The sequence below is a fragment of the Lepus europaeus genome, chromosome 11 (genome assembly GCF_033115175.1).
Source record: "Lepus europaeus isolate LE1 chromosome 11, mLepTim1.pri, whole genome shotgun sequence".
NCBI lineage: Eukaryota > Metazoa > Chordata > Mammalia > Lagomorpha > Leporidae > Lepus > Lepus europaeus.
The window spans coordinates 107,891,456-107,904,169 of record NC_084837.1 but is presented as its reverse complement, the minus strand read 5'-3'; positions in this window follow the sequence as shown (position 1 = coordinate 107,904,169).

The following is a 12,714-nucleotide window of genomic DNA, read 5'->3' as shown; positions in this document are numbered from 1 at the left end:
TCTCTAAGGTCAGTGATTGCAAAGGGAAATGGCGAGTCTGCTCTGACTCTCTTGCCGGCTTTCCGTTCCTGCGCTCTGTTCACAGCCCTTTCTCTCCTGGGGGCGTTCCTTCCTTGGCTTCCGGTACTTCTGGTAAGGCTGCAAATCAAATGCCCTGCTCTCCCCTCTCCAGCACACAGGCTGGACGCATGGCCAAGAGCAGACTTATCCTGCCCTGTGTCCCCAGCCACACAACCCAGAGTGAGCTAATGCAGAGACGATTGGCTACTTCTTTCTCTTTGCAGGTGGCTTTTGCTGTTGACCATTTCCACGTGGAGAAAGCTCACTGATTGAAAGCCAGGACAAGCTCAGCCAAAGCAGAGACACAGGAGGTGCAAAGTGGGTGTTGAGTCGTTCCCTTTGTTCTCACAGATCCCTGCACTTCCCAGAGACCTTCTCGCCCAGTTTTTTTCCCAAGCTGGTGCGAAGTACACTTTTGTCTCTTGAATCTGAAAGGCTCCAGGGTCACGTGATAACTCCTGGAGCTTTCCCATTCTTGCTGTGCCTCCAACCATCTCCCCATAGTATTTTTGGTCTTGATTTCCTTCATGGCACAGCATTTCATTGCTTGGTCTCCTTGCCAGCCCGGATGTGCCTGGGGGTCTTCTGTGTGTTTTGTGTTCTTTTGATCCTCTTGACAAATACTAAGCACACGTATGTTTCCCCAAAATACAGTCCTGGGTGGGCGAGGGAGGATGAGCAATAACCAATGGCATTATATTTTATTGCAAATGGAAAGATGGGTGTCCCCCATTGCATCATGGAAACTTAGGGCTTGTGTGTGATTTTACAGGCTCACAGCTGGAAAGAGTTTGCCTTGAATCTCACATGAGGCTTTGGTCTTCAACCGGCACCAGTTTTTCCAGTGTTAATCCATTTTCTGCTATTGTAACAAAATAGCCGAGGCTGAGTACTGTGTAGAGAAATGGGGTTTATTCAATTCTGTTTGGAGGCTGGGGTCCCAGAGCAAGTGGTCTCCTCTGTGCAGCCCCTGGGGAGGACCTCCTTAGTTGCCCCCCAGTGTGACACAGGAGTAGAAAGGATTGCAGCAGTGAGCAGAAGGGGACAACCGCACGGGGCGTCCTGTGTAGAAATCCACTCTTTCAAGACTTCCCGTGATATCAACATTAATCCTTTCCTACCACCCCCATCACCTAACTGCTGCCCACTAAGTGTCGCCTCTTGCGTGTTCCTACGCCTCAAGACAAGCTTCCAAAGCCTTTGGGGAGCAAACTCAAACCATAGCCCAGTCCTAGCACGGGGCCACTGCCAGCCAAGGAAAGGCAAGTGCCAACACCACAGAGGGAAGCGAACCTCCCGTGTCCAGTGTGTGGCTTGGCTCAACACAGACCTCAGAATCCCCCACCTCCTTTACCGATCCCAAACCATCCTCTGCCATTAGCTTCTATCTGCCCAGCCACAAGGAGAGTGATGGCGATCTCCTATGCTTATGGCTGGTTGACACTGGCTCCACAAACTCACGCTTCTCTTATGTAAAGCTACTGTTCCTGTATGGAGTGAAAGGACCGTGCGGTTTGGAAACCTTCAAATAAAACATCAAACACAATCATTTCACACCTTAATTATTCCATGAATAACCACATCTAGTTTAAATGTGTCATTTGGCAAAGCCATAAAGGCAAAGGAGAAAATAATAAAAACCCTAATGAATAATCTTTTATTAGACAATCCCGGAAGAAAAAAAAAAAATGTAGTGCTTTCTGGAGCATAGCATACAAGTGTAATTTTATTTTTCCATTTTTTCCCCCAAGTTTCAAGTGGCAGAAGCAATCTGATGGGCTTATGGGCTCCGTATGTAGGTCAGCGGCATATTTGCATGTCCTCCCAAGAATTATTTTCCATGGGAGTTTTTGCTCCGAGAGTGAACATACCTAAAATTTAAACTGTCCTTGGTGAGGCTGGCATTCGAGTGGGAAAAAGCAGTCAGCATCTCTCCCAAGCTGTGCTAACAGCATTGGTTTCATCTCCAAGAACGCTCGCTCGATGGGATGAGGATCACAGGGCCGACCAGTGAGGCTCCTAAAAGTGTCCGACAGCCAAAAACTGTCTGAGCGTGGGAGCTGGCGGCGGCAGTGGTGTCATTTGCAATTCCCATACACCCTTTCTAGATATATGCCCCCAGGCGTCTTGTCATTTATTGTTTGGCCAGCGCTTCTTGGAGACATTTTTCTGTAATGATTTCAATGCATTTTCCACAGAAGCACCCTGCTCTCAGCTGGTGATGCCGGAGAAGCGAATTATAGAGGCTGGATCTCCAGAAAGTCATGAAATCCAAGTTCTCAAAATGAGAAGCGACGGAAGCCAAGGCAGGACATTGGATGCCTTTTCCAGTTCTGTCTTTAGAAACGTGTTCATCTCCTAAGTTACCGAGGCAGCAGCGGAGACAGCCTTTGCATTTGCCTTGATTCCTTGCCACATTCAAAAGACGGTGGATTGAGACAGAGTGCCTGCCCTATGGATCCGCTTGGTGAACAGGTCATCCCAATACGGTTTATAAAGGAGTGGACACACCTGACCTCCGAAAGGCCACCCAAAAACTCTTCACAGAAGAACATATGTTGAAAACTATGCATGGATTTCAAATTTTTCGCATCCACATACACTGGTCTTTCAAACCCCATTTTTCCACCAACATTTTGAAGTGGATGTTGCAAGGAAAAGGGGCACGGAACAGAGACGAGACAGGATATGAACTCACAGTCCAAACAAATTTATTCAGGGAAAATAAATACATTCACAGAGGTGGCAAACTGCCCGGGTGCACACAGAGCAAGCACATGGCAGAGGGCCGAGTCCTCCGGTGGGCTGGGCCTTACAGATTCCAGAATGGACTAAGGGTTTGGTGGTGGGGTGGTGGTGCTACATGGAGTGGGTTTCTCTGTACAGGTTCTTCAGGTTTTCAAACCTGGAAAACAATGCAGGGGGGTAGGGTGGGGAAGCAACACAGGGTGTGAGACTGACCCAGTCTCTTGAAAGGATAAGGGGTACATTTCAGATTCCAAAGGATACAGGAGTAAGGGGTAAATTCGGATTTGATCTGTTTTCAGGCAAGGAGCTAGAATGGCTGAGGCTGATGTCCTTGTCCCATCAGATGTCTTCAGTCTGGTTGTATATTAACTGACCCAACCTGGGAGATTAACAGGGGTTGCTGTAGTAGCAGCAGGTAACCTTTAGGGGGCGCCCATGCCCTTACCGCCCCCATCCTCCCACCTGCCAGGTGGAAATGAGCAATCAAGGGTTCTGTTGCTCCCAGATACTAATAGTTGATGAGGCTAAAAATAAAAACCTTACCATCTGCCTTTGCTCCAAGGGCAGTGCCATCTTCGGGCAGCTTCCCTGCTCTGATTGCCTGGTGCACCTGTCCCCTTCTCCTTCTTGGGGGTGCACCCCTGCTCCATGAGTTAGGATCCCAGAGGGGCCCAGAAGAGATGCAAGCTTGGCGTGTGGCTGAATTCAGTCCCTTGCCTTTCTTGTCCTTGGAGGCGGTGAGACCAGACGGTGCAGGCACAAGCAGTGGCATTTTTCTTGCCTCCAGTTGGGGCGTGGTGCAGCAGAGTCCTATGCAATCGGTTATCCCTGATGGGGGCACACAAGGCTGAGATCCTGCGCAATCCACTCAGAATCTCAGCGGACAAACTCAACGTGTGTCCCTGCTGTGGACGCATTCACGCCACACATCTTTCCAGAATCCCTGTGACAGATCTGGGGTAAATGAAGATGATCGAGGCCCAATTTGGAGAGGGAAAGCCCGGGGCTACAGTGCACACCTCGTGCTGTGCACACTTCCGGGGCCCTCCCTGCACCCACCTTGGAGAGATGCACTCAGCCGTGCGGCAGCAGCAGCAGCCAGGTCACCGACCCCTGAGATGGGACAGGGGACTCCAGCGGTGGCTCAGGTGATGAGCAGGAAGCACAGCACATGCAAAGCCCGAGAGGGGACTTGAGGCGGCGGAGCAGCCAATAAAAATACAAGCATAAATAAATAAAACACAGGGCAGATGCGATGTAGCAGGCTGTTTGCAGGAAGCAGCTAGACAGCAGGACCCAGGAGAGGAAACAGGAGTGGACAGAGCTCCTTGTATGTTACTGATGTCTTCTAGCAGGCGGAGGCTACCAGATCAGGTGAGAGCTGCAGACAAACCCAGCAGGATGGGGAGATGGGAAGAGAGGAAGGGGCCTGGCTTGTGCCGAGAGTTCAGGATGACAGCCGGGCGGAGGCCTGCAGGTGGTGAGCCCTCTGGACCAAGAGAGGGGTGCAGAAGCTTTGCTGTCACTACAGGCTGCCTCGATGCCACCGAGCCATGTCACCTGGTGTCCCTGGCCGGTCGCTTGACCCTCATGGGCGGCACCTTCCTGGCCTTTCCCAACTGCCTGGCCACGTACCTAGGCCCACCCTTTTCCCAGCACAAGGTCTCCCTGTGCTAACCCAGAGTCCTTTGAGACCCCTGAGCTGCCCCCTCAGTTCCTGCCCCCTCAGCTGCCAAAGTCCCTGTGTGCGTGCACCAGCGGGAGGCCCACCCTCCAGAGCCAGCACTGGCGTGAAATTCGCTGACTCACGGATTTGATGGAAACAGCTGACTAATGATTTCCTAAAATGACCGCATTTCTGTACCCAAAATGCTCCTCACCACCTTACCAGTGATTACTCCACTGCTTTAAGAATCCATCCTTATTACTGAGAGTGAAGTTTTTTATTTATTTATTTTTATTTATTTATTTTTTTTTAATTTTTTGACGGGCAGAGTGGACAGTGAGAGAGAGAGAGAGAAAGGTCTTCCTTTGCCGTTGGTTCACCCTCCAATGGCCGCCGCGGTAGGCGCGCTGCAACCGGCGCACCGCGCTGATCCGATGGCAGGAGCCAGGTGCTTCTCCTGGTCTCCCATGGGGTGCAGGGCCCAAGCACTTGGGCCATCCTCCACTGCACTCCCTGGCCACAGCAGAGAGCTGGCCTGGAAGAGGGACAACTGGGACAGGACCGGTGCCCCGACCGGGACTGGAACCTGGTGTGCCGGCGCCGCAAGGTGGAGGATTAGCCTAGTGAGCCGCGGCGCCGGCCAGAATATTAGGTATCTCATTATCCGATGCCAACATGTCAGCATTGTAGGTGCACATTGTCCAGTTCACGCTCATTTTCATGACCAATTTGGAAATCGCTTTCAATGTTTTTGTCGTTGCTTTTAACTATCATTTAGCATTTCTATGATTTTAATCCTCCTTTCATCATTTCACAGTATAAATAGAAATTAGATTTGAGTTGCGAGTGCACAACCCACCAGAGTATTTTCTTCAAGAATTCCCTTTCTCTTTCGCCTGATTTGAATGGCTTATCATTTCCTGATTTCCCTGCCAACCAGTAACAAATCAACACACCAAAGTATTCCTCATTAGAAATGAAAATTTCAACATTTTAGCAAGATGTTTCCAGTTCATTCTGATTCCTTTAGGATCTTTCCAGTTAGTGTATCTTTGAAAACTTAATTGGTAGGAATACACACAGGCTGACTTGAGGGATTAGCAAAAGAATGCCTGAGGCACTGAGAATCTTTCAAAAATCCACCCCAAGTCATCAGAAGGAAATAGAAGAAACCAAGACCTCATCACATTTAAAATACGAAAATTTTAATTACAGAAAAATAGTATTTCCTTTGGACAGCATTCCAGGGCAATTTCTCTTGGATTAATCTTTCAGAATTTTAGGATGTGCTTGCCAGCCTCTCGGGTGGCAGAACAATTTCAGATGAGTTCATAATTAGAAAATCCTATTAGGGAATGAGTAATCGAAAGCAAACATTCCTGCCACATCTATTAAAAGAGTCGCATTAAAATGTAAAGCCACAATGGGTAAGTGTACGTTGAAGAAGTGGGTCCTCCGACGAGTTGCATTTGGACACATTGGGTTTTTGAGAATGAACTTCGAGTCTCCTTGTCTGACTGGGAAGAGCCTACCCCTTTCCCTCAGGGAAGTCTCTCCCCACCTTGAGTATCAAGGTTCCTCGTGTCCTTAGCTGGCCATGCCTACCGGCACTTCTGATAGACTGTAAATATTGGATGGATCACAGCTTTCTTAGCGTCTGTCCCTTCAGTGTCCACAGTAAGACAGGACATGACCAAGATGGCGAGTTCCATGACAGCTTAGAGCACCCGAGTCACTCTAACTCATCCTCTCCTAATGCCCTCTGTTCAGATGGGACCTTGTGTTGCCGTCACCTTAAATGCGGCACAGATGTCTGTTGCAGCACTGACTTCTATTTGTAAGTGAGCCCCAGGCTCAGAGGCCCTCCCACGCCCGCTAGTACCTAACACTCTCAGTACCCAAAGCCTAGCATCTTGTGTTGAACACAGTGACTCTCCATTTTACTGTGAGACTGTCAGCCCAGGTTTACAAAAGGAAAACTTAAGGATTTGCCTGAAATTGCACCAGCTCTCTCTCCTATCAGCCCAGTGCAGTAGGAGGACAACAAATCATAGAAGGAAAGGCATCGAGCTGAGAGTCAGGAGACCCAAGTGTCAAGAAGGAAGCCGTAAATGTGGCACCTGGAACACGTAGCATCACTTCCCATACCTCAGCTCTGACTGCTGGTTCCTACAGTCAGAGGGCAGTAGGGGAAAGACCTAATGGTCTCTGGCTCCTCTTTCAGTTTCAACTCTCCATGACCCCATTATCACCAGAACTAGGAAACACACAATTCAAAGAGAAGCTAATTTTGATGCAAAATATTTTTTGAAATTCATTCATGCTTTTTGCATGATACACATTTCCTGTGAATTTCTTGAAGACTCTTCTTATGGTAAGCCTGAAATAAAAACTTAAAATGTAAGTGAATGATTTAGTGGACGAGGTTAGTGATTTGCATATGTTAATTTCACTTGATTTCTGGAAATTAAAAATTTTCAGATCAAAGAGCAGCATATGAATTCTTCTTCCCAACCTACTAATTGAGTGATTTTGAGCAGGCAACACAACTTCTCTGAACTTCAATTTCTTCACCTGTAGGATAGGGGTTGATAAGACAATTTAGGTCCTTTGCAAAGAGGGTGTTCCATAATGGTAACGTCTATTGTCACAGCGACACCTGTTGGCAATGTTTAGTATTACCACTGAGCTCTACTAGAACTTTTGTCAAATGCCATTTATTGAGTACCTGCTGTGCATACTCCAGGTACCCTGTTGCGTGCTACAGACGTAGAAAAACCCTAAACATCACTTTCTGAAAGTTGCTCACCCATTATTGGGGAGGCAAATTGTTCAGTCTATGGAGTTTTGTGAAGGAGTTTCTAACACCAGCCTGCCGTGGCATGGGAACTTGTACTGCAGCAAAGACAGATGGGGAAGAAACGCACACTGCCTGGGAGCTTCCAAGAGCGCCATTCAGAGGAGCTGATGTGTGCAGGTGGTGACGCCTTTGAGAACGAACCGTTTACAGAGCACGTTATAAGTCCTTCTCCGGGCGCCTTTCTCTGAAGGGAGGAAGGAACCTCCACTGTGACACGGCCTTGACTAAACAAGTTCAGAGTCAGTGAACTCAAGGGACTTCCATAGCCTAGACAGCTCATAGCAAGAGTCCCGGGTGATTGCTGACGTCACAAATAAGAGTGTCAATTGTTAAATCAACAACGGGAGTCACTGGATACATGCTCCCCATGTAGGATCTCTGTCCTTAATGTGTTTTACTATGAAACTTAAAAACACTACTAGTCAAACAATACCCTATAGCTTGTGCGGTTGTGTGAATGCAGCCTGTTGAAATCCTTGCTTAGTATATACTAAGTTGATCGTCGGTATATGAAGGTAATTGAAAATGAAACTCGATAAAGGGTGGGATGGGAGAGGAGAGGGGAGGGCCACGGGAGGGAGGGAGGTTGGGGGGAAGCCACAACAATACAAAAGTTGCACTTTGTAAATTCACATTTATGAAATAAAAAAATTTTTTTTTAATTTTTTAAAAAGTCCTTCTCCGGGTCGGTTGGAAATGTAAAGAAAGATGAACAGCAATGTCCACCAGTGATGGATTTGTGCTATTAGGATCCACGGAGTGTGGAGTGACAGGGGGCTATTTTAGCTTGTACCTAATTACTACACAAACATTCTCTATTCCTGTGTGTCTGAGTTCGGTATACACAAGCATCTCATAAAGAATGATTAGGCAATGCAGCACTGTTAGGACAATGGCTAAAACCTAAATGACTCACCTTTTCACAGTTCACCTAACACTCAGATATTTCACAGAAATAAGGTCGGATTGCACTAGGCTGCCGCTTTCCAAAGCAGAGCATCTACACGGATCAAAGCTTCATTCAAGTTCCCTCGAAGGTGGCTGGCCCCTCATGCCATGATGGATAAGATATATACGTTATTATATATTTATAATCCCATTATATTAAATTTTAATCTTTGATCCTTCCAAATTTATTTAGGTACATAATGTATAATTAGTGAATCATATATTATGTTATAGAGATATTAATTATTTTAAAATTAGGGGCCAGCACTGTGGCGTAGCAGATAAAGCTGCCGTCTGCAATGCCAATATCCCATGTGGGTACCAGTTGGAGTCCTGGCTGCTCCACTTCCAATCCAGCTCTCTGCTCTGGCCTGGGAAAGCAGTGGAAGATGGCCCAAGTCCTCGGGCTCCTGCACTTGCGTGGAAGACCTGGAGGAATCTCCTGGCTCCTGGCTTCAGATCGGCACAGCCTTGGCCATTGCAGCCAATTGGAGAGTGAACCAGCAGGTGGAAGACCTCTCTCTCTGTCTCTCCTTCTCCATGTAACTCTGATTTTCAAGTAAATAAATAAATCTTAAGAAAATTTTAAAAATTATTTTAAAATTAATTCTTAAAATGTCTTATTATTTATTTTACTTTATTTCAGGGGCAGAGAGAGAGAGAAGACACAGAGAGATGTTTTTCATCTGCCGACTCACTCCCCAAATGTTTGCAACAGCCAGGGCTGCTCCAGGCCTCAACCAGGAGCCTGAAACTCAGTCCAAGCCTCCGTCATGGGTAGCAGGGACCCAAGCACTTGAGACAACACCTGTGGCCTAACAGGAAGCTGGGTAGGAAGTGGAGGTGGGACTCTAACCAAGGCACCCAACGTGGGATGCACTAACCACTGCACAGAGCTCCTGCTTTCTGAGGGTGAATTTTATGTGTCGACTTGACCGGGCCCCTAGATATGTGGTCATCTTGTTCTGGATGCTTCCACACGGGTCTTTTGGGATGAGATTAACACTGAAATCATCAAGCTTTAAGTACTTGCCCTTCACAACCTGGGGAAGCAGCCCCCACTCCCCGAGGCCGAGGCAGCTCTGCAGCAGGTGGCCTTGGGCTGGCACTGCAGCAGCCAGCTCCTGGGTCTCCGGCCCACTGGTCCTCCGCATGAACCCATTCCTTAAGATAAATCTCTCCTTGGGGGACCAGCGCTGTGACGCAGCGGGTTAAAGCCCTGGTTTGCAGCGCCGGCATCCTATGTGGGTGCCAGTTCGAGACCCAGCTGCTGCACTTCCTATCCAGCTCTCTGCTGTGGCCTGGGAAAGCAATGGAAGATGGCCCAAGTCCTTGGGCCCCTGCACCCACGTCGGGGACCCGGAAGAAGCTCCCAGCTCCTGGCTTCGGATCAGCACAACTCGGGCTGTTGCGGCCATCTGGGACACGAAGAAGTAGGTGGAAGACCTCTCTCTCTCCCACCCTCTCTCTCTCAGTTTTTAAAAAAATCTCTCCTTGGATCTGTTTCACTGAAGAAGCCCTCCTGTGATTCCATTCTCCTGGCTTCTGTTCGGTGAGTCTTTGTTTAATCTCTCTATTGTGGGATCCTGTGTTTCCCCAGCCTTGGACGTGATCACGTGCGCCATGCAGTAGAAGCTTCCACACATGCCCGAGTCGACTTCTGGACGTTTTATTCTTTCCAGTCTTTGTCTGCTGATGCTTTTTATAGAACTGTTTTGTGAAATGAATGTCACCTTAAAATACGTTTTCATAATAATTAGTAAAGAAAGCTCTCTCCATCTTTACCCTTTTTTTTTTTTTTTTTTTGCAATCCTTTTTGCCAGTTTGCCCTACTGGGTTAACCTTGTGACTGTGTGATGGTATTCTGACAACTTTCAGATTTCTACTGGTAATGCAGTAACTGGTGAATTTCTCTGGGGGATATTGATAATATTGATATACAAGGATATTTGAAAATACGCATGGAAAATGGGATCCAAAGAGAAGTTTATTTGGGTGCAAAAAAATTGAAACAATACATGTTTTTTTTCATAATAGACATTTTCCATGAACTTTTCAAAGACCCCCTTGTCCGCCTGGGTTTCAAACATTTTCGCAACAAAATTAACTGACCTTTTAATCCATCTTCCAAGGTCTTTCCAAAGTACCCACTAATTTTATTGTCCACAAACATTTGAAGTAACTGTGTATATTCTAAGTTATTTTTCCCCAGTACATAGGGAAACTGTTGACTGCTATATTTTTATTTTGAAAATGATCCCCCAATCAGTTTAATAAACTCATTTATTCCAAACACATTTTCAGTTTATTTACGTGGGTTTTCCCAGTAGATAAGAAAAGAAAATGTCATTTACAAGTAGTTATCTTCCCTCTACCTCTAACAGCTCTGTCTCCTTGTAGTACTGTAGCAAAATTATCTATAATGATGTTGATAGCCATATTTTTATAACAGCATCTAAGAAATGTTACCATGGAGTATATGCTTATCTCTGCCAATCCACTTACAGATCTTATTTATTCTTCAAAATAACCTCATCAGGTAAGACGTTAATTGAGTTTTGTATTCTCAGCTTCCCATTTGCCAAATGAGTATAATAACCTACCTACACCTCAGGACTGCGGCAGAGACTAAATGCCTATAAAACACTCGCTCATTAGCTAGTAGAGCCAGCTTCAATTACAACAGCTGTTATCGCAGTATTATGACTATTATTATTTTATTATTATTTTACACGTAGGGAAAAATGAGATTTGGAGAGACTGAAGTCCCACAGAAGTTAGTGTGGAACTGGGACATACGCCCGTATCTCTGTTTAACTCTCAGATCTGTGCTTTCCCTACTTTTGACAGAAATTTTCTAGTATTTCAGTGTTCACTGTGATAGTCAAGATACCTTTCAACTCCTACTTGACGAGAGGTCTCTTGCAAGGAATAGCTATCTAATTTTATCAATTGAACTTCAAAAAGGATTCAGATAATCACATAACCTTTTACTTTCTGATCGATGAACAAAATTAACTTTACAGTTAGCCTTCCTAATATTGAGCTGTCCTTGCATTTCAAAAATTCCCTCTTCTTTGAAATGCTGATTTCATTCTCTTGATGTGTGGCGGAGGTAACTTGTCACTCCCTTTGATTTTTTTTTTCTGTGAAAGGTAAAACCTTTTGCTTATGATTTTAGATTTTGAAGCACTCTGCTTTGGGAGTGTCACTTAGAAACAGTATAGAGTTGAAATATAGTTTTGTTCTCATTTGAAAAGCAGAGAGAGAGAGAGAGAGAGAGACCGTCTATCTGTTGGTTAATTCCTCAAGTTGACACAGTGTTCAGAGCTGGTCCAGACCAAAGCCAGGAGCCCAGAACCACATCTGGATCCCCCCAGCAAGTGACAGGGGCTCAAGCACCTGGGCCATCAGCCACTGCTCTCACAGGCACATTAGCAGGCAGCTGGATCGGAAACAGCACAGCCGGGACTTGAACTGGCACTCCGATAGGGGATGCCAGCATCGCACACAGCAGCTTAGCCCACTGTACCACAACACTGGCCCTGAAGTACAATTGTATTCCTCAAAAATACTTTATATTTTAATCCAATTACATGTGGTCTCACGGCTTACGTCTGTCATGCATATTATATTTTTTTATTTTCATACTTGTTCATTGTTTCATATTTTTCACTGTTGCTCATTTAGGAATTAGGAAAAGTTTAAAAACTTCGTAAGCAATTTTACTTAAGTTTTCTTTGAATACACTCATCACCTACAATATAATATATGTTGAATATGATCGTAGATGCTGAAAAAAAGTTATAACTGTCATGATTTCTACCCCACCCTCTTCTGATTCTAAATAATATAGTTGGGACTTTTTTTATTCAGCTTCATTTAACAATTTTTTTTTTTGACAGGCAGAGTTAGACAGTGAGAAAGACAGAGAGAAAGGTCTTCCTTCCGTTGGTTCACCCCCCAAATGGCCGCTACAGCTGGTGCTGCACCAATCCGAAGCCAGGAGCCAGGTACTTCCTCCTGGTCTCCCATGTGGGTGCAGGGCCCAAGGACCTGGGCCATCCTCCACTGCACTCCCTGGCCACAGCAGAGAGCTGGACTGGAAGAGGAGCAACCAGGACAGAATCCGGCGCCCCAACCGGGACTAGAACCCAGTGTGCCAGCGCCGCAGGCAGAGGATTAGCCTACTGAGCTGCGGCGCTGGCCTACTCAGCTCCATTTTAGAAAAAAATTAATTTATTCAGTTGGAGACAGAGAGCTCTCATCTGCTAGTTTACTCCCCAAATGTTCGGGAGTCAGGATCTGGCTCAGGAGCAGCCTGGCCCCTCAGCACCTGCGCTATCACCTGCTGTCTCTCCAGATCCGTATTAATGGGAATTCGGAATCAGGAGTGGAACTGGGGCTTAATTTCGGGCACTCTGATGTGGAG